The 25,924-nt window shown below is 36.9% G+C and overlaps 1 protein-coding gene across 5 annotated transcripts in view; it reads left to right on the forward strand.

The window, feature by feature from the left end:
• ZNF385B (zinc finger protein 385B) overlaps nucleotides 1-25,924 on the forward strand; it is a 368,556-nt gene that overhangs the window by 133,886 nt on the left and 208,746 nt on the right. The window contains exon 2 of one of the 5 annotated variants that reach the window (XM_055308560.1): nucleotides 12,568-12,650. The exons of the other annotated variants lie outside the window; for them this stretch is intronic. The gene's annotated coding sequence lies outside the window, so the exon portion shown is untranslated. The remainder of the gene's footprint in view (nucleotides 1-12,567; nucleotides 12,651-25,924) is intronic. 5 annotated transcript variants of the gene reach the window in all.

A 25,924-nucleotide genomic window follows, 5' to 3' on the forward strand; every position in this document is an offset into this window, starting at 1 on the left:
ATGATCACCTGGTGGACAGAGAGCAACAAGATGCTCCTCTGAAACTCCATTTGACAATGCCAGGAATGATGGCACCACGTGGAAATTCCAGTCAGGTGAGCAGTCAGGCCACGGTATTAGCCAATGCCAAGTATTCCAAATGTTACAAATTGACTACAGGCCCTGGTGGATAAGAAATTTCAGGCTTCCTCCGAGTGCCCTTGGGCCCTGGCATCTGCTCACTCACGAGTCAGTGACTCTGCATTACTGAGTGACTCTCCCACATGGCTGCTTAAGCCAGAAACCTCTGTCATTCCCATTTTACCTCCTGTATTTCCCCCCATTCCTTTTTCATATCCCCCCTGGATTTGCTGCCGGACGTCCAGTCTAGTGGGCCCTGCCCTCCGGTCTAGGCCCACAGAGTTGTTTCCTTTTATACCTTTCAAAATGAAAAAAATAAAACAAAAAAACAAGACAATTTTTTTCTTATTATACGAGCCATATATGCTCTCTGTAACATTAATTCAAATGATACAGAAGGCATAATGAGGAATGTAAAATTATTTCAAATCCAACAGCCTAGAGATTCCTACTGTTAACATTTTTCTATATGTCTTCATGGACTTTCTCTACACAGAGATACTGAAAATTTTGTGGGACCATATTTTATGTGCTCTCTTGAAGTATTTTCTAATACTATGTCATGGAACTTTTTCTATCAATGAATTCTTATCTAAATCATTTTTAATTTACTTTTATTTTTTTAGTTTTAATTTATTTTTAAAGATTTAGTTATTGATTAATGAGAGACACAGAGACAGTCAGAGACATGGGCAGAGGGAGAAGCAGGCTCCCTGTGGGGAATCTGATTCAGGACTCAATCCCAGGACCCCAGGATCAAGACCTGAGCCAAAGGCAGATGCTCAACCACTGAGCCACCCAGGTGCCCCTCGAAATCATTTTTTAATCCTTAGCATTCTGTTATATGGATTTACTCTGATTTATTGTCCAATCGCTGTATTGTTGGATAGAGTTCATATTTATTTGAACCCAGGATCAAGACCTGAGCCAAAGGCAGATGCTCAACCACTGAGCCACCCAGGTGCCCCTCGAAATCATTTTTTAATCCTTAGCATTCTGTTATATGGATTTACTCTGATTTATTGTCCAATCGCTATATTGTTGGATAGAGTTCATATTTATTTGCTACTATATATAACAATATAATGAACATCCTTTGTATGAATGACTTTCATAAAACAAAAATCTGATCATGTCATAATTTTGTGATTAAAGTTCTTCAGTGGCCCTCTAGTTTATAGCCTTCAGGATTAAATCTAGCTGCTTAGCTTGACAAAAGAGGTCATCTGCAGTCTGGTTTAGGCCTGTTTCCTCTCCATTTCTGATTTCTCAGTATAGCCCTGGCCCTGCCACTCCGGTCAGGAGCCTCACCTGGAAACCCCCAAATGCCTCCATCATAGCATCATCCATGTGTGTTGACCTGTTCATTTTCCCAGTGGTACTAGAAACCCTTTGAGGGACTGTGAAGAGTTACACGTAGGCACTTAATATTTGTGTGTGCAAAAGACTGAATGGCTGCACACATGCTTGTGTATTTTCTTACTTAGTTCTCACTCCCTGTAAGTGTTTTAATGATTTTTCTCTTTTCTGTGTCCATTCATGTTTTCTGTTGATCTTGAATACATTCATTCATCTATTCATTTCATTTCACAAAAGCTAATCGAATACCTACTACGTGCCGGCTGCTGTCATAGATGCTGGGAAATAGTGAATGAGACCTCTTAGATCTTACATTCTAGTGAGGAGACACAGAATAAATAAGGTAAATAAGGACATGTATACTATATTAGGGAGTTGTAAGTGCTAAGAAGAGGAAAAAAATGAAGTGGAGAAGGGGGTTCTGAAGGGTCTGTATGTTGCTGGGGTTGATATTTTAATCAGGATGAGAGGGAGAGGCTGTGTCTTTAAGAAAGGGGGTTGTTAGTCACACAGTATCTGGGGAGGAGCAATTCTAGGCTGAGGAAAAAGCCAGTGCAAGCCCCCAAGGCTGGAACATGCTGAACGTGTTTGAGAAAGAGCAAGGAACCCAGTGTTCCTGTGCCAGGGAGCACTAGAGGGAAAACAGGTAAGGCCAGCATGGGGATAGCAAACCAGAGGCCTGTGGCATCATCAGAATTTTGGTATTTGCCCTAACTGCAAAGGAAAGCCACTGGGAGAAAGGGTTTCAACAGAATCTTCCTGGCTACTATGTTGAAAAGAGGCTCCAGGTCAACAGTTGGGTGGCTGCTGCAATAATTCAGACAAGGAGCTATTCTTTGGACTGAAATGGTAGCAGTGGGAGTAGCAGTAGACGAATTGTGGCTTTCTTTTGAAGGCGATTTCCTCGTGGACTAGATATGGGATGTGAGAGAAAAAGCAGAATGACGGGTAACACCGAGGGTCCTACTCTCTCAAAACACAGAAACAATAAAAATTCTATTTACCCAGCAATTACTTAGTTTTGCCCTATTGGCCTAATTTCAGACTCACACTTAACCCATCCTAGCTATATTTAACTGGAATTGTCCTAGGGAGAATTCTCTGTATTTGAACATTTTTGGGTTTGTTTACATGGTGTTACTATACATTACGGAGACTCATCCGTGGGTGTGTGTCTTACAGGAATCAGTCTCATTTAATAAGCACATCACGTACAATACCCAAACCCAGTTTTAATATCTGTCGTAAAATTTCTTGGACCATAGTGCTGGAGTAATAAAATTTCCCTGTGTTTTCCAAGTGCATTTGCTTAACACCTGGATCACTCTTCAGTAAATAAGTCCAGATGACTCTAAATGAATTAATAAATAACGCAAGCCTGCCTTTGGCTCACCGGTTTTCTAGTGAACACAGTAATAGCTATAAATGAACAATAAAGTACTTATAATAACTTAATTATTTTCTATTTGATTAAATTATTCAAAATAGTTATGTAGAGTTATATCTTAAAGTATCGAACAATATTAATAGAGTTGCACTAGCATGAATTTTAAAATATTTTGAATATGATATATTTTGAAATTAATAAGAATTATTTTAATATAGGAAATTTATTTTAATGAAAATGTAAAAAGTCTCTTGGAGCAGCAGATTGTCCTCTTTGAGCACTATTAGACACAACTGTAATTTGCTCCCTTTTCCTCCCATTTATGAATTAAGAATTCGTCTCTGGAAGGCTGACAATGATATATTTGGTGATTTTTTTTTTAAGACTTATTTGGGGGTGGGGGTGGTGGGAGGGGCAGAGGGAAATGGAGAGACAATCTCAAGCAGAGTCCCCGCTGAGCTTGGAGGCTGACACAGGGCTGGATCTCACAAACCTGAGGTTGTGACCTGAGCCAAAATCAAGAGTTGAATGCTTGGCTTAACCAGTTGAGCCTCCCAGGTGCCCCGAAAGGTTCAGTTTTTATTTGGAGCAGTATCTGCTCCTTTCCATGGGATACAATTATAATGACATGTGGAAGAGCAAAAGACGTAAGCATTTTCTAGATGTGGTAGCATGCTTACCTTGTTTTTCTCAGGGAATTCCCATTCAGGCAGCACTCTGACTACTGTGTAAGTGACCCCTTTATGAAGTTCCGCAGTGAACTGCTTATCAAAATGTATGCAGAAAAACTTGTTGAGATATCAGTTGCTGAATTGAAATATCCAAGGAAGCCAGCAAAGGCCAATGCCCTGAGATGGCAGGAATCTCAGGCATGACCTTCAGATACCAGGATTTTTTTTTAAAGAAAGATTTTATTTATTTATTCATGAAAGGGAGAGACACAGGCTGAGGGAGAAGCAGACTCCATGCAGGGAGCCCTACGTGGGAGTCGATCCCGGGTCTCCAGGATCTGCCCCAGGCTGAAGGCAGATGCTAAACCCCTGAGCTACCCAAGCTGCCCAGATACCAGGATTTTCAGCCAGACCATATACACTATTTATGTCCTTAAAATCTGTTTATAAACAGGTAAAACTGGAAAATGAAAATGAGTTACATGTGGAAAAACAACAGTGACATTTAAAACTAGTGATTAAGAGTATGATCTGGCTGCCTCTAGTGAACTGGGTAAAGTCTAGGTGACCTTGGCTAAGTTTCTTAACCTCTCTTTCACTTTCTCTGCACACTGTATTAAACGGGGATAATTGCTGACATCTGATAGGACTGCTGGGAGGTTTAAATGAACAGTTTAGTATAAAACTCTTAGGACAGTTCCTAGCGTGTTATATACTCTCAACAATTGCTAGGTCAGTATACAATAGAACTCTTGAGTCTACATATATATTGCATATTAAAAAGAGACTGCATGAAGGTGAAGAAAGAAAATAATTCCAAAGGAATCCTTACTTTGGCTATTCTTGGTGTACTGTTTTATTTATGTCAGTGGGTGAGTAATATTCCTGCCGGAAGCCAGGTGGGGAAGATTTCTGAACTGCATGAAAGATTTTCATAGTGTATGAGCCATAAGATCTATTAATATTAATAACCATATTAGTTAAGAAGATAGCCAGAATTACCATCATTTTTAGTTTGTTCTGAAAAATGAGGTGAGAACATGATGTGTGGTGTCAGATGATACCAAGAAGCACATTCATGGTCACCATGAAAGTTACGCCATGTTGTTTCTGCTTGCCCAGTCCCACAGTCTTCAAACTGCATTTGGCATCCCACGAAAACTGACGGGCTTCCTTTGCTATCATCATCTGGTATCTACCATCATCACTGAGGTTGTCCAGATTTTGTAGGCATAGGTATCTTATCTAGGAATCAAGAGCTCCCATTGGAAAAGAACAAAATTTGTTGAGGGCAGGGAGCCCAAGAGTTCATGGCCTATCAGTGTGGTGGTTTGAATTTGAGAGTAAGGATGAAAAGGCGAGGGTGAATGAACATGGTAAACTCAGGCATCGGGAAGTTTTGGTGGAAAGGGTTCCCTGGCGTGCCAGCAATGGAACGTGGATGGGGTACAACAAATGTGGCCTGGGAGGATGCAGTCAGCAGAGATTTGTCCATCCTACAAGACTACATTTTTGGAGTGCTGGGCTGCAGGACATGAGGAGTGAGTGCAAACGGAAGAATCGTTTATGACAGACATACGTAGGTTTCCTTCCAACCAGGGCAGGTCATCTGAATCAGGTATTTTTTGCAAGTCTGTTTGCCTAAAAATGGTTAACTCTGTTTTTTGCAAGATCTGGTTTATTTTCTTAGTGACATATAAAAGCAACTCTTTCTTCTTCATTTATTTTTTAAATTAATATTAATGCTAATTATAGTTTCCCTGTTTACATGCCATATTATATATATATTCATCTACTTACAAATATATGGCATCTCCTGCCCACAGAGGATATGATATATCAAAATATAGATGAATCCTTCAAAGTCCATAGCCATCCTTAGGAAAATGACACAAAATACTTCTCTGTTTAAATAAATCAGGGTTGTCATATGACTCTACAAATGCAGCAACATACTATTTGATATCCATGTCCCCCGTGTGTACTCTGAATCATTTATTAAAAGCAGGAATTATTAAATCATGTTTGAACTTATTATTCTGTAATATTTACAGTATTGCTATTGATGTTTTAAAATAATTGTATAGCCTAATTCCAAAATATATGACCGTTCTGTAATATCAACAAGTAGGTCTACAATGGCATGTATCATTAATGCACAGTCATTGTTTCTAAAGTGCAAACTGAGGGTTTCCTTTTTTTTTTATAAACTGAGGGTTTCTGCTTAAGAGTATATCATTCCAACTTAAAAATATATGTTTTTGATAAACATATTATTTAAAATTGTTTCCTCGATTGAGGCAGAGGGGAAGAGCTTGATATAAGTACTGAACTTCAGTTTGGGAAGATGAGAAAGTTCTGGAGATGAATGGTAATGACAGCTGCACAACAATGTGACTGTATTTAATACCACTGAATTGTATGTTTTAAAATGGTTAAAATGGTATATCTATGCATTTTATCACAATAAAAATTTTATTTTAGATTGCCTCCTCTAGACCTGAAGGGCTTTCTGGTATACTTATAACATTACTTGATATTGTTTTCCTTGAAATAACTCTAAATCAAATATGAATATACAAATAAAAAGTGCATTAACAAAAAACATTGGTCAAACTTAATTCACTAAAATATTTAATAACCTAGTGTTGGGATTGAGAAGAAAAGCACTAAAGCATCAACTAGCAAGGATCAGAAGGATGATCTCTTTATTTTATTCCTATCTTGATGACCTTGTAGTTAAATATAATGGTTTCTAGCTTTGCTGAAAAGTTTAGAGATGACTTTTTATTGACTTTAGTCAAAGAAAGAGAAGATTATTCAATAAAGACCATAAACATTAAACTTCTGGTATTTGGAAGTTGTATTAGATTGAATTTCAGGTATTACGTGCAGAATAAAGTGCTTTTATTATGATCACTCCTCTTTCAACTCTATATATTTCCAGTTTAATGGCATAATAATAGTATGACTGGGATTTACCAGCCACAGTTATAAATATGTAACATTCATTTCTAGGTAATATATTACACTGTTCTTTTATGAAGAAGTAGTTGCCCTTGATGTAAAAATGGATATTTGATTTGAATAAATGATTCTGGAATTTATGTGATACTCTAAGTTATCCTGTCCTCTCAGATACTGGAATGCTTTTGTGAGATGTCAAAGTTGGATAAATAATAATTGTCTTCAAGAATCTTCAGTATATATGATGGTTATTTTAGAACCAGCTAAAAACCTTTGTGACATAAATACTTTATTTTTTTACCATACCTATTGCCCTAGCCATGATTTATTGAAAGCTGTCTAACCTAATAGCAAGCTATGTTTCCTTCTTAAAATACTGAAAACTGTCTTCATATATATAAATGGTTATCTGGTTAGCATGTTCTTAATGATTTCATTTCTTACAGAGTTCAGCCGTACAATTCAAACATTTACAAATATTGTTTCAATTTACTGAAAAAGGAAAAGAGCACATAAATTCTTATGATTAGAATCATCTTAAAACCATAGCACTGGTAGAGATTTTACATTCTAATCTCCAATTGGACTGTAAAAAGCCAAAAAGTTTAGCTCACAGTCATGGCTAAATGAACACAGGTAGTATGGTGTGCATGAATTTTACCCCCACAAAATCAGTTGTGCAAAAAACACAGCTTGTATGTTTATTTTCATAAACAAAATTAAATCTGACCCCAAGGTGATGGGACCTTTAATTTCAGTTAATTGGGGACACCCCACCGTGAGGGTCATTTGCAAGTACCAGGTTCTTACACCAACTGGAACAGTGGGGGACGGGAACGCTGCTTTCATCCTTGGTTCTCATGGTCTCTGCTGTGACCCTCCTGTCTGTGCCTATGTTAAGCTTGAACATGGTTCTTTGACTATTTCTGTCTACATTTCCTTCTTCACAGGGTTAGAATAGGACCTCTAGATGGTCCCAGCACTGATAATATTCCAATTCAAAATAAAATTTATACTTAACTTTTTAAAAAAGTATATGAGTTCCATTGGATTTCAGGTATATGTACAAGATGTATATGAAGAAGAAAACAGCCTCTCTGTATAGTTTTTTAAATGTAAACTTCTTAAAAAGTTCATTGTAGCTGAACTTATTTGGAAAGAGGGCCCTGGCTTAGTGGGCACCCTGAGGACATGCTCATTCTACCTGTTAGATGGTTCAAAGCTTATTGAAAAGTAGTGAAGAGGGCCCTGTATATGAGAATATCTCCCAGTGAGTCAACATTTTTTCTTCCCGTCTGAATTTTTTCCTAACCACTCCATTAGGACATATTTTTTGACTTGTGTTTTCAAACAGGGTCAGTATAAGTATAGAATTAATTGATTAAACTTTCTCAACAGTCCTTCTCTGGAAAGTGAGTTGGTCAGATACCCAGAAGAAATGAGAGATGGCAATGCATCAAAGTTTTCCCTGTTTTCTCCATATCCTTACCAAGAGTTAATGTTATTTGTTTTTTTTATTCTGGTCCTTCTAGTGGGTGTGCAGTTGTATCTTGTGGTTTGGTTTTGCATTTCTCTGATGAGTAATGATGTCAACATTTTTTTTCATGTGTTTAGTGACTATTTGTATATTTTCCTTGGAGAAATATCTATTCAAATCTTTTGCCCATTTTTAAATTGACATTTTTGTCTTCTTTATTATTGAGTTGTAAGAGTTCTTTATATATTCTAGGCACAGGTCCCTTATCAGATATGTGCTTTTTATTTTTTTATTTTTTTTAAAGATTTTATTTATTTATTCATGAGAGACACAGGGAGAGAGAGACAGACACAGGCAGAGGGAGAAGCAGGCTCCGTGCAGGGAGCCCGACGTGGGACTCGATCCCGGAACAGGCCCTGGGCTGAAGGCAGCGCTAAACCGCTGAGCCACCTGGGCTGCCCAGATATGTGCTTTTTAAATATTTTCTCTCATTCTATAGGTTATCTTTTCACTTCCGTAGTGCTATCTTTTGAAGCACAATAAAAGAAAACTGATGAAGTCCAATTTATTTTTTTCTTTTATTGCTGATGCTTTTGGTCATATCTAAGAATCCTTTGTCAAATCCTAGATCATGAGAATTTATCCCTATGTTTTCTTTTAATAGTTATTTAGTGTTAGCTCTTACATTTAGGTCTTTGATACAGTTTATGTTAGCTTTTCATATGATGTAACCTGGTATTATTAATCTTACCATTCTCAAAAATGTTAGATGATACAGAAGATGGTCACTCTAGTTAGAGATGAAGTAAATGAAATGGATTAAATCTCTCTGACCCATGATAATTAACTCCGTATAAAAAACAAGAGTCATATAACCCAAAGGAGATTTAAAGAAAACAATTAAAAAAAAAAAAAAGAATGAGTCAAAGATTAAGAAGATAGGCCAAAGCTCACAGATGTCTTCTTTCAAAAGTCTACAACTGCTGGACTCTAAAGCCCTGAAGTCCAATTCCTTTTCCATTCTTAGAATATTTTATTCAATTCCTGCTTTTAAAACAGTGTGGCTCTATGCCAACATGCTCTATTAACTTTGAAATATCAATTCATGGACAATTTTGTATTTTCTCTTAAGAATTTAAATACATATTTCACAAGTGAATTTTAAAACTTGCTGAAATTAATCACTGACATTTGCATAGTAATGTCAGTGATGTAAATCTAGGGTTTAAAAAAAACATTAATGCAGCTAAACTGAGGGCTATTTCAAATTCTCTCTAGTCTGGCAACAGACTTGTTATCTCTTTAACTCATTCTAAGGATACAAATTTAATTATTCTAATTGTATAATTCCTTTTAAATAAAGTACAGCAGTAAACTTTAGAACTGATAAAAAAATCTGCATTGGTATGAGTTGGTTATCCACTCAGCTTAGTTATGAGTTGATAATGCTGTGTTGTAAACTCCTATGTAGAATTTAATAATAATACTGAATTTAGATCTTTAAGAAATATTTTCTCATTTATCTCTCTTAACAATTGGACGTTTCTTTGAGTTTTAATACTCGAATATAGTATAGTAAGATATGTTAGCTTCTATATATGAATATAATGAGTCCACCTATCATTGTGTTGATATTTTTACTCTTCATATATATTTGGGCCATTAGATGCTTTTTTGGACATTGATCTTAATAAGTAAAAAGAATATGTTTTCGTTTTTGACTCCACAAACTTGGGTTATTTGAGAATTCAGTATGTAGAATTCTTCTTCTGCCTTTTGGTATCTTATTATCCAAGGATTAATATTATAGTCAGACAAAAACTGGTTTCTTCATATTTGTTTGGCTTTGTCCCTTGGGGCTGAAAGAGGTGTAACAACCAAATATCTATTTACCAAGACAGGCACTTATTGTTTTGTTGCTTCTGTCAATCTTTTTTGTACCTGTGATTATTTCATAAAAAGTATTTTGAATGTTGTTACATGCCTGTCAATTTCAAGAACAGCTCTGTGAAGCAGAACACAAACATAAAAAAACTTAGCTAGTGGAACTCTGGATTGTTTTTATTAGTTATCAAGCTCTGAAAACTTTGAAATTGTAAAGTGCTTTTAAATTATTCAATAAGCATCTCTGTATCAGAAATAATTCATCATTGTATTTTCATTCCATTTTCAAAATGAGTCAATTTATTTGGTCTATCAGACAACCAGTACGGATGGGAAGTCATAATTCATATTTCCCTATTGCTCATATACTTAGGGAACAGTGTTATTGAAAGCAAGAAATGGAGGGGGTACTTTCCTCCTTCTTAATACAGTCATTCAGCATCCTAGCTGATGCTAAGCAGTGATTTACAAAAGGAATATGCAGGGTAGGTGGGATGAGAATCACTACAGAGGTGAGCCCCTCTTCCTTATGGCAGCATGTGTCATCCTGTGGGTGTACCTTGGCAGAAACAAGATTAGAAACTATTGCTTTTAGGATAGTCTAATTAATATAGACCAAATAGTGCAGCTCTCCTGGAAAATATGGAAAAATTGTGCCTGACTAGAGGTGTCCTACATCAGTGAATCTCAAACTTAAAAAGCCAAGTTCTGGTTCAGTATTCTCAGAGTCCAACACTACAGAACACTGTATTTTCTAACAAGCTCACAGGGAATGGATTGCTGCTGGTGCAGGAACCACAGTGAGTAGCGAGGACTGTGTGGTTCAGGCTTGCAGTGGGCCCCGCAGGGTACAGGAATCAGAAGGTGAAAGAAAAGATCTCTCTTAGGAGGAGGCAGGTACTTACTCCTGTGAACAGAAGGGGCAGAGAGGCAACTCCAGTGAGCATGGAGGGGGAGGCACTAAAGACATACTAAAAAGAAATATTTATTGTTGATCTGAAATTCAAATTTAACTGGACAGCCTATATTCTATCTGGTCCAACTAGACTGGTTGAAAATTCGGTACTTTTTGGTACATAGAGATATAGGACAGATGAGGAAAATACATTAACCTTGTATATAGAATGTAACATCCATCAAGGTGTACATTTTTGCATTTTTTATTATCTGGAGATTCCCCAGAATCTAGGTCTGGGAATAGAGCTCAGGATATATTTATGGTATGTGTGAAGAAAGGTAAGTGAAGGTTAAAAATATTGTGACATGTATAATGTTTAACATACAAGAGAACGGAACTAAGAGTTAGATATTTGTTCAAAAAGATATTCTCTGTGTCTGATATTTTATTTTTTCAGCAGAACAGATCTTGAGCAAACTTCTCAAGAAAGTTCACTAGGGAAAATAAGGCACAAAGGAAGGCTAAAAGACTTTGAAAATGAATTTTTGAGTCACTAGGGTTTGAAAGTTCTGTATTACTAGTTTACTAGAATTTCCAAGAGCAATTCTGAGGATTTTAACTGATTAATAACTTGAGGATTTAAATGTGGCATGTAGCACACATTGATGTGGTTTGGAATATATTTCTGAAAAAATAAACACTTCAGAGCTCATTTTTCACCAAAGGGAAATATGACAGGGGAGCTGATTGCTGGAACCTGGCCATAGCTTCCCTGCCAGCAAGGTGGGTGCGGGTGAAGTTTATCAGTTATCTTCATCTTGATCTAAATCAGCGCTGAGGGAACTGATTGGGTTCACTCCTATTTAAGCACCCTTGACACCGCCACAATCTTGTTGGATTTCTTAAACTGATACTTGGGGTAGAAAATGATATGATGAAGCACAAGAATAACAAGTACAACTGTCATTTGTTAAGGATTTACTGTGAGCAAGCATGCACCTGGCGGGAATCCATTTAATCTCATGAGAATCCTGTGAAGAAGGTATTATGACCCCCATTTTTCAGATGAAAAAATTGAGGCATACAAAGATGGAGTAACTTGACACAATAAGTGCCAAAAATAGGAACTGAAACTAGATCTCTTTTCCATTGTGCATCATTGCAAATTATCTTATCTCAAGAATAGCAGAAACTTACAGAATATATTGCCTTATTTTACCGATAGAATCATCATTGAAAATAATTACAAGTAGATCATATTACCATGAATCAAGCTTTGGACTTACGTGAAGTCCATAAACATCCTCTAACCAAAGTCATTAGTCTGGTGATTCAGTTCTAGTCTCATAGTTTCTCTCATCCTCTGCCTCCGTCAGGAGGGTGATACATTACCTCTGCATTTTCTCCTTATGCAGTCATCATTGTACTTGGGTCTGTCTGTTGGTGTCTGGGCAGGCAGCAGATGGTACATTCAAGTAGGCAATTGAGGGTTTAATGAAGGGAATATTTTCAAAGGTGTGGGCAGGGTTAAAAGAACAAATGGGAGACAGAGAGAAGGACCAGGAACTAGCAACAGCTGGAATCAATTACTGTCCCTTGACCCTGAAGCAGCAAGGAAAGGTAGCTGTTGCCAGGAGCCAGAGACAGGGGCAGGTACAGGAGAGGGACGACCAGCAGGCAAGGAGCTGCTATTTCCTGGGAAAGGTATGGCCAGTGTGTTGCCACCAGGAAGATGTAAAATAATCAAAGTCTAGGGTAAAAACGAAGAAGTAAACAAATGCCTGCCTTCCCTCTCTTCTTGCAGTCTAGTCTCTTGCTGGTGGCCAACATTAACTGAACTCAACCAGAAGCCAGAGGACAAGGGAGCCACTGATCTAGTCCACAAAGGTCAGTCTCCCAGGACACAGAGCAGGGTGGAGAATGGGGAATATTGACTCTGGAAGGACAGATGGAAAATACCCATTGTGTAGTGCCTTCCTGCCATGGTTGCGTAGCCCAACAAGGCTACTTTCCCTTCTCTTACACCCTTGTTTTCCATGTCCCTTTCCTTTTGTCTCCCAAGTTCCCTCTCTGGCAGATGTCCCTCTCTGCTCTGCATGGAGGGCTGCTAGTTAGCCCTACTTCTTGCATTTAAGTGATGTTGTCAGTGCTGGGTCCCATTTTTATGGAGCTCCTGGTGCTTTCCAAATCCATCTCCAGGTCTATGAGGGACACATTCTCCAGGGTAGATCTCCCTGGTCACCTGAATCCTTGTTTCTCTGATTTCACTTGGGAAGCCTCTCTTCCTTGTCCTGCCATTGGCAGTCTTCCTCCAGATGCTCCAGAGTTAACAGTTCTACAGGGATTTCCCTCCGATGGCTACCTTTCTAGGAAATCAAGTAGCCCTGTCTTCACAGTGTCTGATATCCTGTGGTATTCTGCCTCCAGGAGCAGCCAAGTGCGTAGTATTTGTTACCCAGGAGAAACCACGACTCATTTGGTACAGCCTCAGAGCACTGGCACTCAGAGAACACAGTCCAGCAACAAGAAAGGGTTTTTTTTTCTTCTCTTTCTTTTTGTTTTGTTTTGTTTTTACTTACTTTCCTTGAATATTCGGGAGAGGGTATATAAAACAGTATTCAGGAAATACCCTTTCCCTTGCCTCCATGAGTTTCCTCATCCTCCCTCAGCTCCTCCAGCAACTTTTCTCTCAAGCCCTCCCCTCCCCCTCCTCTAACCCACCTGTCTCCCTTCTTCCTCCTCTTGCCCCTTTCTTTCCTTTCTAGACCATGGAAGTCCCAGACAACATGCCTGGCGGCAGAACCTTTCTCTGAGGCAGAGAAGGGAAAGAAACTGAGTTGGTAGAGATGAGACCCTTAGTAGATAGAGGATGAGAAGGGCTGGGTGCATTTCTGCTTGAATAGGGTTTCCTCGCCAGCACGAGGATAAGAACCACAGCACCAAAAGGTATCAAAAGACTTTTAAACTTAAAAGAACTTGACAGTTGTGGATTACAGCCTCATGACCAAAGTCATTTCTATCTGTAGTTATTACAGTGGCTGCCTTGCACTGCGTGCCTGCCCTGTGCCAGGCATTTTACCAAGGACTTAAATATATTCATCTCTAAACTTCAAACCAAAATCTGTAACCTGGTTGGTGCCAACCTTACTTTACAAATGAAGAAATGGAAATGCAGAGCCATGATCTGAACTAATTATGACTCTAAAGCATGTACCCTTTTCATTAACAGTAGTAGTGTTAGTATAGTAGCTCCCAGCAGTTGAACAAATACTTTTACCAGTCCTCTTGCCCACTGTCGTGCAGGCAGCATTTTTAATCTCTACATAGACCCAGGGAGATAGTAGTGTTGTTAGGATGGGAGTGTTGAATGGATGGGAGTCAGAGAGATGTAGGCACTATGTTGGTCATACAGCTAGTACTCATCAGAATCACAGCGTGAACCAGGCCTACTGGACTCCAGATGTGTTCTCTTAATCACTGACCTATTCTCCCTTGATGCTTGTTTTATGATATTACATACTAGGAACATAGTGGTATTATTAATATAGTAGCTTTATTTTGCAATTTCTAGTAACTCTATATGAGCAGAGGTGGGTATTTCTAAGGGTTGAGAAAGAATCAACATGACAGGACCTGCTGACGTATGGCTTGAAGCAGTGCAGGTCAGTTGGCGGATGCTGGGGTGGAGCAACATAGTCCATGGCAATCATTCTGAAATAGAGTAATTTGGGGTTCATGAGATGAGTCAAGAGAATAGCAAACAGCAACTGACCCTGTGAAACAGAAACCAAGGAACAGATTATAATAGGCAGGTCCCTCAAGTTGATGTTTACTTGTTAGCCCATTCCTTTAAGAGTAATCCAGTAAGGGGTGCCTGGGTGGCTCAGTCGGTTAAGTGCCAGACTCCTGTTTTCAGCTCAGGTCTTGATCTCAGGGTTGTGAGTTCAAGCTCAGCATTGGGCCCCCATGCTGGGCATGGAGCCTACTTAAAAAAAAAAGCATAATCCATTAATAGTTATAATTCCTCAGAGGAATCTCTCTATAGTTTGGGTCATTCCCTTCATAATTGGCTCCCATTTAGTGTAGGATTTAATTCAAGCACTCATGGGAATTCTTGATAGTTCTCAACATGCCAATAATATTGGAGTGGGAAGTGAGAGAAGTATACTTTCAGTTTCAGCTGTACATTATAATGATTCAACAATTCTATGCATTATTCAGTGCTCATCGTGATGATTGCGTTCTCTCTCTCTCTCTCTCTCTCTCTCTCTCTATATATATATATATATATATATATATATATATAATATATACACCACACACCACATTTTCTTTATTTACTTATCTACTGATGGGCATTTTGGCTGCTTTCATAACTTGGCTCTTGCAGATAATGCTGCAATGAACATAGTGGTGGAAATACCTTTTTGAATTAGTGTTTTCATGTTATAGTTTTATGGAAGGCAAGTCCTGACACTGAAATTAGCCTATACCTTATGAAATGAATAAAATATGGTTATGTTTTGATAAAACAGTACAAATTTTGGCTTGACTAGTCTGTTACCTCATGAGAGAATTGACAAAAACAATAAGTGAAATAATTCTCAGAAGCCCACAGATGAACTGTTGCATGGACTTCAGGTAATTTCCTAAGATGCATATTTTTTAAACAAAATTTCAATTTTGTTAGATGAAAACTGCTCACTTTTAGCAGGTTAAGATAATTTTAATGTTTAAATATTATATTTGTTGGGTGATTTCTACCATGACTTCATGGACTGTTTTTCTTTCCAATTTTGGGGGAAGACAAGTTGAGAGGACTGTCCTTGTGGGATCAGGGAAAGTTTTCCTAAATCATACACTTAAAATATTGTCCTCTCTACCCTCCTAACATTCACATTCTTTACCTTCTGCTTCTACTGCTGAACTTTTACCCTGAAGAAGTTGAAACTCAGAGACACAAGTGTATAAAAGAGCGCTCAGTAGGACCAAATTCTGAGCCTTCCTTTCCCCAAGCCGGTTTCTAATTTGAATCCTGCCTTTTCTAGGGTTTTGGTGTCATTTTTCTTAATTTCTATCTCATCTGAGGCACTGTGCCAAGCACTTAGAATACACAAACCAGAGTACTCCAAAAGCTCACAGGAAGTTTTTTTTCCTTGAAAAAAATGGCTCCCAGTGCAAACTGGTGCAGTCACTGTGGAAAACAACATGGAGGTTCCTTAAAAAGTAAAAAAAAAAAAAAAAAAATAGAACTACCCTACAGTCCAGCCATTTCACTATTAGGTATTTACCTAAGGATACAAAGATACTAATTCAAAGGGATACATGCACCCTGATGTTTATAGCAGCATTATCTACAAATTATGGAAGCAGCCCAAGTGTCCATCGACTGATGAATGGATATAGAAGATGTGGTGTGTGTGTGTGTGTACAATATATATATATATATTTATATATTATATATGTATATAATGGAATATTAACCATCAAAAGAGAGAAATCTTGCCATTTGCAATGATGTGGATGGAACTAAAGAGTATTCCACTAAGTGAAATAAGTCAGAAAAAGACAAATACCATGTGCTATCACTCATGTTGAATTTAAGAAACAGAACATGTAAGCAAAGGGGGAAAAAAGAGGCAATCCATGATACAGACTCTTAACTGTAGAAAACAAAATGATGGTCACCAGAGGAGAAGTGGGTGGGGGGATGAGTGAAATTGGTGGTGGGGATTAAGGGGTGATAAGGACTGGATGTCGTATGGAAGTGTTGTACACCCGAAACTAATATTTCACTGTATGTTAACTAACTGGCATTTAAATAAAAACTTTAAAAAAGTAAAAGTGGCTCCAAGACTACACCTCACTGACACTGTGGCTGCTTGTGAAAAATTCAGACTCCTAGGTTCCAGGGGAGGCCTGTGGAATCCAAACCTTGGCACCTGGGCAGGGAAGGGGAGGCCTGTCTTCCTAGAGCCATTGAGAGGAACCCCCACATGAACAGAACTGATGGTAACATGATGAGATAAAGGGAGCAGTCATGTAGGGAATGTGAAGAAGAGCTGGCCTTGACTCCTTTCGAGCTCTTAGAAGGCAGCAGACACAGCCTTCTGCTGGCCTTGATGCCAACTGATGTAGAAATTACCTACATGCTGTTGGTGTGTGTGGTTCACCCTGGTTATCTGCATTTGGTTTGGAATCTACTGGACCTATTTCTGGCTAACTATAGCCTGAACAGTTGGTTGTTTGCTGTTCCGAAAACATGTAGTGTTTAACATCAGAGGATTAAATGAGGTGTTAGCTCTACAGGCGAAGCCTAGCACTTTAAATTGATTCATTTCTAGGTAGTATAAAATGGTGTTGTCCATGCAGTCAAGATGACAGCAGTTACTACACTCAAATTATATAGTCCATGAATGCATATTGACTTCCATTTCTCCTTTTGCAAGATTATATAACTGTTGCACTTTTAATTAGGAGGGTGATGATGCTGATACCAAGAAATTCAATGCAATGAACTTTTTATTATTAGAGATAAAAATTAATCCTCAATTCCGTTGGCCTTTTAATTGTTTAACTGTGGAATCAGTCAAATGTGGAGGCTGAAGAAGCACCAAGGGATAATGTAATTGCAACTCTTCAAACAATTGTATCTGTCTGGAGAATGAAGATTGATGATCTGGAAAATAGATCTCATTGTTTCAGTAGTAGAATTACGGGCTTTGCCAGTGGCTATTAAAAGAGATTCTCTGGGAAACTTTTTACCAAAAAAAAAAAAAAATGATACTTGTGAGATGAAGAAAATTTAATTCAGACACTTTTCATTAAGCAAGGCCAGAAACTCCAATTCCCAAGTTCATAGTTGACGAGAGGCCCCAGAGCAGTAATTATCCATTTTTCAAGTTTCCTGATAGAAAGCTCTTCAATTAGATATAGACAAGGGAAAAATTATGGTAAAAGGAAGGGTATTTTGTCCTTTCTAAAGAGCACTAGGAAAATAGGGAGTGTATAACAATGTTAAGAGATAATTATATTAAATGAGTTGAGCACTTTGAATTATCTTAAAAGATGTTAAATTACTTTCGGTATTGCTATCTCACTTAAAGTGCTTAAGATTTCAATTCAGAAAATAAACTGGCATTCAGTTTTCATTTGTGTTCCCTAAATTTTCAGAGATGGTATGTTGCCTTGGGCAGCCTCAGACATCTCTTGGGGAAATAGGTTATTCTGTGGATGAACTAGGCAGTGTTTTTTTGTTCAAAGTGCCAGTGAATATTTGAAATGTGATTTGGTACATTTGTCACGCTGTTAGGAAGATTGATTTGTTGTCTCACTTGTTGATTCTATTATGTATGACCATCACTTTTTCCTACTTCCCTCATTCATATATGAGGTAGATGTGGATATAGATCATGGACTTGGGGGGAGGCTATGGGCAATCATGGATTAATAGAAGTAAGAGGAAATGTCTCCGGTCGTTTTCAACCACATAATGGTAGCACATGAATATTTTATTTTACCATTTAAAAGTGGAGGAAGCTTAGAAGGTGAATTGAAGTGACCTTAGTCTCTTCAGTTTTATTTATAATGTGGTGTTTCTTGTTACGTGCTGCCAATCAGAGAGTGAAGATGTGACTGTTTACCTCACCAGGGTAAATGGAAGCTGCTCTACAACCATGGTCCACCCACAAGCTGAACTCTGAGTTATGTATCTGTCCAGGGATTATTTCTAATCTGAGCACAGAGATGATACAGAACCTACATTTACAATGAAATAGTCACTGGCATTCTGCATGATTTTTTTTTTTTTCTGTTAGTGGAGACCACTGCTCATGGACAGTGAATGTAGATGGGAGGTTTCAGAAACCTAGGGCTTGAGAAACAGATTATATGTGCTCATTATTATTACTTGAAGGTTTTAAGGCCCATCTTTTAGAAACTTGAAAAATTATTCTTTCTTAAATCGCTAACAGTTCTTATTTTAATAAAAATAAGGCAGTGTCCTATGAGAATGGCACTCAAGGATGATGAAGTTAGGGAATCAGGGGGAATTGAAAGCAGATTAAAAAAAAAAACAACAACAACCCTGGGCCTTAACATGGTTTGTTCAGGATGTTCAAGATAAAGTAGCCACATTTTAAAAAGAGATGAACATTAGTGTCTAAATGATAAATTAATAAATGTGGTTCCATGGTAAACTGCTTCAAACATAAAGACATGAAAAAAGAAGAGAAACTAAACCCCAGCAGCTGCCCCACCATGCTTTCCTACCATTCACAGATAGCTTAACCGCTGGTGCTTCCCATCTTGATTCTATGTGTGGCTGTGGAGGACATTAAAAAAAAAAAAAAAAAGCACGAATGAGATGCTTTTATACCTACTATTTGAGAGGTACTTTAGTCCCACTTAATCATTTGGCATTATTGGTCTGTCTTATAAGTCATTAAAAGACATTCAAAAAGAGAGAGATTCTGTATATGGGCTGCTTCTCCACCAAGAAGATGCTCTTCACTCCCTTAGGGATGATGTTCCTTCCTGATTAGGGTCTCTTAGCCGACAGTATATGCACTCTGGTCTCAGCTATGAACTTCAGGGACCCAAAGTACTGATTCCCCCTCACTGGGGCAGTGGAGTGAATAATACAAATAAATAACAAGATTGGGGACCTCTACCCAAGTGGGGGAGGGCTAGTGTTTTCCTCTTAGGCCGAGGGGGAATAAAAAGTCCGTGAAATTATCACACACCCGAGGGCTGAGAAGATTATACATCAGTGCCATAATCAGTCTAAAGTCTAGTAAATAGGTTTGTTCAGAGACAGAGTTCAACCACCGTGAGAAGGCAAAAAAGCCTTTGGAATGTGGTAAATGAACATGGAAACTATTCTGAGATTTGGGATGAGAACATAAGGCATCAGAAGTAAGATATCAAAGAGATCCTTTCTTAAAATAAAAGGTGGTTACTTTGTAGTTACAACAAGAACAGTAGGAAATAGAAAGAAACCCAGAGAAAGTCACACAGATCCAACAAATCACGGTAGCCCTGCACTTGGAAATGGGAAGCAGGGAGAGCATCAAATAAAACAGGGCAGAAATTCAGAAATTATGTTCTGAACCTGCTTAAAGGGAGTAGGGTCACAAAAGGGGGAAGAAGATGGGGAAGTGGATACTATAATAGGCAAAGTCAGGTCCTGCTGATGCAGGAAAAATGTGTCAAAAAAGAACTGTTCCTGCTGTCACTGAAGTATTAAAAAGTCAAAGGAGCCTCAGCATAATGTCTTCTTTTGTTTGACCCTGTCACATGCCTAGGTATCCTTCCACAGCCTCACAGATGAAAGGTGGCTGGTTGAGGACAGAATTTGAATATTATTTGTTTTGTCTGGCCAAATATCATCTTACCAGATCATTTACACTGCTGCTTATAATGGCTCCAAAGTGAATATGAATATGCCACGGGTAATTTAATATTTTTTTTTTACTATTTGACATTTATGCTACTGTAAGTTTTTACTATTATAAATTATACTACAGCAAATAGTCTTGTAGGCAGATCTTTGTCATTAGTTGTTTCCTTTGAAAGATTGCTATAAAGTGAGTACAGAGCCTTAGAAATTGCCCTTTTTAGGCTAAGACTGCTTGCCAAACTTTCTTCCGTAGAATTTGTACCAGTGTATACCACCACCACCACCAACGAAACACCAACCAGTTCCCCCATTTGAGGGTGAGACTCCTCGCACATCATCAGTTTTATAAACCTCTGAATTATGTTTCTCTAATAGTGCAGATAATGTCAATTAGGTCGTATGAGCTCTTTTTCCTGGTACCCGCTATGATCAAAGGTATGTAATTTTAAAATACCTAGTAGAAGTTAGAGCTGCATTCTATAGTGATCAAAGAATACTTAAGCTATCCAGAGTGATCATATTCATTATTTTACTAGCACAGTGTTCTAACCTATTTCTGTAACTGCAGTCTAAAATATTCCTTTCATCTCCTAATTTGGATAACCACTCGAAAGGAAACTAATTCTTCCTTCCTCTAAAACTAGAAAAATCAACTGGAGAACTTCAGAATATACGGTCCCTGGACAACTCAGTCCTATTACTATAGTCTAATTTTAAAAGAGCGCCCAAAACAGAATCCACATTTGAAATAGATTACTGTAGTTAAGAAGGTATGAAGCACAGTTCACACACATTACTTGGTGTGGAGAAATCTATATAAAAAAGTGGAAAGTGTTGTCCTTCTGTAATTGACCTCTATAAATGCATTTATTTTTAAAAGAGGTTTAGGAGAAAATGGCAATGGCAGTTTTCAAGACTCAGAGTGGGTTTGGTCAGAATCAAATAAAAAACTCAGCTATTTGAATCAGGATCATTTATTTTAGCTACATATTATTTTAAATGGCTACATGGATAGTATAAACAGCAACAATCTAGAGATCAGGAATAAAAGTCTTAAATTGAACTCTGCCACTTTCTAGATGTGTGAACTTAGGGAACAAAATCTGAGTCTCGGTTTATACATCTATTTAAAAAAAAACCCCTCTTATTGCCTGTTGTCTCTCAAACGGTTGTTACAAATAATTGAGATAAATGGATGTGAAAATCTGCAAACTGCTATATACTTGTAATGCTGTTTGCTACTTTTAATAACTATAACCATATATTTTTCCTCAAGACCTTGAGATCTTAGATTTAAATATTTAACATGCAAATGTGAAAAATAGGATAGGGATGGATAAAAGAAGAAAATCGATAAAAGATGGATATTCCAAATAAAATGTTTTGAAATAGAACACAGCTCAGAAAAGTTCATAAATCATAAGTATTTGCCTTAATGAATTATAATGAAGTTATTACACCTAAGTAGCTACTACTGAGGTTAAGAACAGAACATTACCAGCAACCCAGAAGGCCTCCTTGTGACGCATCTTAAGCTAAAGACTACTGCCCTCCTTCCCGAAGATAACCAACATCCTAAATCAAATGTCATACTTCAGTTTTGCTTGTTTTTTAATATTATAAATGGAGTTTTACAATATGTATTTTTGTATTGAGTTTCTTTTGAGATGTTGCATAGAGCTGTATTTGTTACCCTTATTACTAAATAGTATTCCATATTCCAGATATACCATAATTATCTATTGAGAAATGTGAGTTGTTTCTAGTTTGAAATTATTACAAATAAATACATGTATCCAATATAATATATACTTCATATATATATATATATATATCCACAAGTATGTACACACACACACACACACACACACACATATCCTAGGTGTAGAATTACTTGATCCAAAGGTATACATATGTTCTGCAATGAGATTTCTTCAAAAGTTTTTCCAGATTGAAAAATTCATAGTTTTCTTATGAAAACTATGAGAGTCCTAGTTTTCCCGTATCCTCGCCAACACTTGGTACTGTTAATTTTTTTTTTTTTTAATTTTAGTCACTTTCATGGGAATATCATGGCATCTTATTTTGGTTTTAATTTGTGTTTCCCTGATTACTATTGAGATTGAGAGCCTTTTAATAATTTCATAAAAATTTGAATACCTCCTTTTATGAAGTACCTATTTAAGTCTCTTGCCTATTTTCTATTGGTTTGTCTATATTTTTTTAATGTTGTGTAGAAGTTGTTTATTCTGAATGTGAGTCCTTTGTCAGATTTATGAATTGCAAATATCTCACAGTCTGTGGGTTGGCTTTTTAAGTTCTTAATGGTGTTACTGTAGTAAGTGGAAGACCCTAGTTTCACACAATCCAGTTTGTTAATCTCTTCTTTTGTGGTTAAGACTTTTTATTTATATTTAAATTATAAATACCTTGCCTACCACAAGGACGTGAATATATTCTTCTTTAGAGTGTTAAGAAATTTTGTTTGGCCTTTCATATCTAGAGCTACAGGTCATCTAGGATTAAGTTTTATGTATGGTGTGAAGTGGGGTTTGGGACTCAGCGTTGGTTTGTTTGTTGTTTGTTTGTTTTCCCTCATGTGCAATACAGTGGATTCAGAACCATTTATTTAAAAGGCAGGGCTTTCCCCCACTGTTCTGCTACCAAAAATTCAGTGTCTATATATGTATTGGATTACCATAACTATTTGTTTCATTGTTATATTTGTTTAACCCGATACCAATACCATACTGACTTAATTACAATGACTTTATAGTAAGTGTTGTGATGTACTTGTGCTCTTCCTCCCACCTTTTTTAATCTAAGTTTGTCTAATCTATTCTTTGTCCATTGTATTTCCATATAAATTTTAGAATAAAATCATCTGCTGAAAAAAGAAAATTTCTGAAATTATTATAGATTGCATAAAATTTATAGGTCAATTTGAGAGATATGACATCTTTACAATATTGAGTTTCTCCAGTCTATTAGTGTGGTATCCCCAGGTTATTTGGGTTTTCATTTTTTTTGGAGGGGGGTTCATTTTAATAATGTTTTATAGTTTTCTGTACAGAGGTCTTGCATATCATTCTTGAAATTTATTCCTAGGTATTTGTTGTTTAAGCTGTTGTGCATAGTTTAATTCTTTTAATTTCATTTTCCAACTGTTTTTATAGACAGTTGAGTTGATATTATTGACTTTTTATTTAGCATCCTTGCTAAACTGGCTTTATATATTTGTCTGAAATCCTTGAGATTTTTATACATACACTGATCACATCATCAGCTAATAATTACAGCTTCATATTTTTGTTCCCAGTCTTAGAACATTTTTTTTCTTTTCCTTGTCTCATTGCTTTAGGTAGAATTTTCGATATGGTATTAATTAGAGGTATAAAGTACATTTTTGTCTCACTGCCAATCTCAAAGAGAATTTTTTCCATTTTTAACCACTAATTATGAGATCTACCTTAGGAATTTTGTAGATAACCTTTTTCCTACCCCTTCCCACATTTATTGAGGTATAGAGGTATTTGGCAAATAAAAATTGTATATATTTGGGATGCCTGGGTGGCTCAGTGGTTGAGCATCTGCCTTTGGCTCAGGGAGTGATCCTGGGGTCCCAAGATCAAGTCCCACATTGGGCTCCCTGCATGGAGCCTGCTTCTCCCTCTGCCTGTGTCTCCACCTCCCTCTCTATGTGTCTCTCATGAATAAATAAGATCTTTTTAAAAATTGTATATATTTAAGGTATATGATGTAATGGTTTGATATGCATACACATTATGAAATGATGACCACAATTATTTTATTAACACATCCATCATCTCTCATAGTTAGCTTTTTTGTTATAGTGGTGCAGGTGAGAACACAACAAATTTCAAGGATACAATACAGTATTACTAACTAGACTCACATTTAATCCCCCCAAAATCTTATAACTGAAAACTTAAAACTGAAAGTTTGTAGCCTTTGACCAATATCTCCCTATTTTCCCCACACCACCCTCTCTTAATCACCACTCTGTCCTCTGGTTCTATGAGTTCAACTTTTTTAGATACCACCTATAAATTAGGTTATATAGTGTTTGTCTTTCTCTGCCTTATTTCACTTAACATTAATGTTCCCTGGGAATATCCATGTTGTCACAGAAATTTCCTTCTTTGTAGAGATGAATGATATTCCATATATATTTTTTTTCTTTATCCATGGATATGTGGAGATATATATCACATTTTCTTTATCCATTCATCCTTTGGCAGGCACATAAGGTTGTTTCTATAACTCGGCTATTGTGAATAATGTGGCAATGAACGTGAGAGTGCAAATATCTCTTTGAGATATTGATTTCATTTCCTTTGGATATATCCCCAGCAGTGGGATCGCTGAATCATATAGTGAGTTTTATTTTTAATTTTCTATGAAACCTTCCTATACTGTTTTCCATAATGGTTGTACCAATTTACATCCCCACCAACAGTCTACATAGTTTCCCTTTTCTCACACTATTGCCAACACTTGTTATCTTTTGTCTTTTTGATTTCTCATTGTGGTTTTGATAGGCATTTCTCTAATGATTAGTAATGTTGAGTTCCTTTGCATCTACCTGTTGGCCGTTTGTATGTTTGCTTTGGAAAAATGTCTATTCAGCTCCTTTACTCATTTTTAAATCAGGTGGGTTTTTTGCTATTGAGTACTATGAATTTCTTATACTTTTTGGATAGCAACCCCATATCAGATATTTGGTTTGCAAATATTTTCTCCCATTTCATAGATTGCCTTTTCATCTTGTTGATCATTTCCTTTGCTGCGTAGGAGATTTTTGGTTTGGTATAGTACCACTTGTTTATTTTTGCTTTTGATGTCACCCAAAAAATCGCTTCCAAGAACAACATCAAGGAGTTCTTTCCCTGTGTTTTCTTTTAGGAGTTTTACAGTTTTAGGTCTTACATTTAAGTCTTTAATCGATTTTGAGTTAATTTTTGTATATGATGTAAGATAATGATACAGTTTCATTCTTTTGCATGTGAGCATCCAGTTTTCCCAATACATTTATTGGAGAGATTGCTCTTTTCTTGTTATGTATTCTTGACACCTTTGTCATAGATTATTTGACTCTATATGTTTGAGTTTATTTCTGGGCTCTTTGTTCTGTTTCATTGGTCTATTTATCTGTTTTTTTTGTGCAGGTACCATACTATTTTAATTAAAGATAACTAATTTCCTTAATTTTTTCAAATTAAGGAAATTTCATTTTATTGATAGTTTACTAAGATCTTTTGATCAATAATAGAATTTTATTTTTTTAAATACTTCTTCTACACTTGTTGAGATGGTTGCATGATTTTTCTCCTGTTAAAGTGGTAAGAATTAGATTGATTTTAGAATCCTTAACCAACTTTGCATTCCTAGAATAATAAGCGCAACTTTTTTATCAAAAGTAAATGGAATAAATTTAAAATTATTCCAAAGTTAAAAGATTTTTAAAAAAAAAGAAATGAGAAATGAGGTAGAGCCATTTCTTATCAGCCAGGATTAATTATAATCAAAATTCACTGTAAACAAAATTAAGGCAAAATAAAGAGAAATCAGGAATCAGGCTTAGATTTATAGGATAGCCAAAAGCAGTAATAAGAAATATACACTGTCAAGACAGAAGTTCAAAATCAGGGGATCCCTGGGTGGCGCAGCGGTTTGGCGCCTGCCTTTGGCCCAGGGCGCGATCCTGGAGACCCGGGATCGAATCCCACGTCGGGCTCCC

This window comes from Nyctereutes procyonoides, unplaced genomic scaffold (assembly GCF_905146905.1).
Source record: "Nyctereutes procyonoides isolate TBG_1078 unplaced genomic scaffold, NYPRO_anot_genome, whole genome shotgun sequence".
NCBI lineage: Eukaryota > Metazoa > Chordata > Mammalia > Carnivora > Canidae > Nyctereutes > Nyctereutes procyonoides.